Source organism: Corvus brachyrhynchos, unplaced genomic scaffold, assembly GCF_000691975.1.
Source record: "Corvus brachyrhynchos isolate BGI_N302 unplaced genomic scaffold, ASM69197v1 scaffold28, whole genome shotgun sequence".
NCBI classification, from domain to species: Eukaryota; Metazoa; Chordata; class Aves; order Passeriformes; family Corvidae; genus Corvus; species Corvus brachyrhynchos.
The window spans coordinates 3,623,610-3,626,265 of NW_008246058.1; positions in this window are offsets into that span (position 1 = coordinate 3,623,610).

The window sequence follows — 2,656 nt, forward strand, 5'->3', positions numbered from 1 at the left end:
AGGCAGGGAACTTTGCAGAGAGGAAGCTGTTCTGGTTTGGTCAAATTTAGAAATATATCCTCTGAGAGAAGGCACAACCACCCCTCCCCCACCAGGTTTGGGAAAAATAAATTTTCCTCGAAGGAAAGTGAAAGAGATAAAAACTATTTATTTAACAAACACACAGAAAAAGGAAAATAATGCTAAATAATAAAATTTCTCTATGGAAAAAAAACCTGGGAAAGTGTTCAAGTCCTCCTTTTGGTCTCCTCAGAGCTGGGGCTTGGCCCAGGGCCAGGCCCTCTGTGCCCGGTGGAAAGTCCTCCTGATGTGTTCTGATATTTAAGCAGTCCAGCAGAAAAGGGAGAAAATCTGAAATTCCAGGAAAGGAAAAAAAATTCAACTCTCAGTCTCTCTCCAGAGAAAAAGAAACTGAACAACTGGCCAAAAGCTGACTGGAAAAAAAACCCTCAAGCCGGGTGCTTCCTCACTTCCCTGCTGCAGCTGGAAAAAAAAGTCACTATCTCTGTGTGACCTTGAACAAGCTGCAAACTGCTTTGAGAAAGTTTTGCTCAGTTTTTCCTTCCTCCTCTCAGGCTCAGTTTAAAGGCATAGAAAGGCACAAGAAATAATTTCTGGGCATAGGGCAGCGATATGGGATACACATCATAAAGTCACCCCAAGACAGAAGCACAGTTAAAATACAGACCAGATGATGCAAGTACATGATGCTGTCCCATCCACTGCTCTTTCTCACCTGAGGATGCTAAAAAAAACCCCAAAGGGCATCAAATACAACACTAGCAAGAGGCCATGAACATCTTGGCCAATAAAATATTTGTGTGTTTTGCTCCAAAACCCACGAGAGAAGTTGGTTTCCCCTTGGCTTTGCCCAAGGCAGGCAGCAGCCTAGGCTCACTGCAGATTTGCTGCTGTTTGTGGCAGGTGAGGGCTGAACTGAGCTAAAAGCAGGAGCCACAAAACAGCATGTGGCATTCCTCTGAGAGGAATACTCAACACAGGACATTCTTTCTTACAGAGGAGCAGTCTCAGTCCCTGCCTGTACCGGGGAAGAGAAAGAACAGCCCCATCCCAGCGGGAAAGCCTCCTGGCTGCCACCTCTTTTCCCTGCCAGACACCCTGTCATCCCCTACACCTCACTTCTGATGGCACATGAAATCTGGGAAGCTGTGTGCTTTCCTCTCTGGCCACAGCATGAAACACCCTACATCAGCCTGACAGCCCAGCCTGAGGATGTTTTAATTACAGTTTCCAGGGCTGAGCTCTCAGTGACAAAGCATAGCGCGGCCATGGCTCAGCTCACACTGTGAGCAGGGTTTAACAGAACCGTCATGATGGATTTTGGTTCCAACATCATCACTCAAGACACGACACATAGGTAGTTAAATATAAGCAGAAAACCTCCATGCTGAAAATGGCTTTTCTCACCTCAGCACTCAGTGGCAACAAATATAAAAGTATCACTGTTGCCAACAGACCATCGACTGCAACTCAGGTTCACAAATATATTTCTAGGTTTTCAGCACTGAGTATCTGCTTCAAACACATAAGAAACCACAGTTTGCAATTGCAAATCAATAAATTTCTATAGATTGAAAAGTTTGTGTCTAACTTTAAAATATTATTTGGATTTTTAAAATTTACTTTGTTCAAAATACAAAAACTGCATTATTCTTTAAATTTTCATCTCAGGTACTCGCCTTTCTGGAAAAAGTGAGCGTCACTTTCAAATGATCTGTAAAACTAACAACAGCTCTTCCAGAGTCTAATTCAGTGATTTTTTCAACCTCTTCAGAGCAGATAACCAAAATCCATTTACAGAAATCCCAGCACCCTGTACAAATCTTGAATACTTCGTAGAGGACTACAACACCAGCATCAGGGCAGTAGGTGTTAGGCAGGGATTAAATGCCAGGAAAGACAGTCACTTAAATAAAACTCTTTTAGCAGCCAGATACTAAACCCTCCAATCCTTTCTGCATTACATTCTCAGAGGTGCAACTCTATCCAGAACTGCTAACGCAACTAATATCAGTTAATGTTCCTGTGCGTAAAATAAACATACGAGTCATAACAAGTCCCTGTCCACAACACTCTAATAGGTTTTAAACGTATAAATTGTTATAGTATGGCTATGCTTCATATGTATTTGGGTTGAATTTTATTTCCCATTAGTCTTCTACCAGGATAGTCTGATAAAAATATCAAGTTGAGTGCAGGGCAGCTGGTTCACAAAATCATACTAGGAAGTTAAAAAATTATGGTAAAAAAGCAACTATTAAATATGACAGCAAAAATGCCATGAAGCTCAGCTAAAGTCTGCAGGCACTGTGGTAAACTTTGAAAATACAATGTTCATCAGTGTAACAGCCTCATATTCACCCATATTCAGATGAGTGTTTCAGATCTGCTTCATGCTTTGAGCATTCATACAGCTCTTCATCCTGGAGAGTCCCAGCTCAGTTTTGGTAACCTCCTTGTTGCCTTCCTGAGTGCTTTCAACCAATTCCATGCAAAAGCTCAAAGGGTATCTCCCTGACCTGCCATTTTAGGAATATCACACAGACATATTTGCAACTACTCACTTGTTTCTTCCAGGCATAATCGCATGGTTTATGCCATTACAGTCCCTCTTGGTAAAATGCCCACTTGTGTA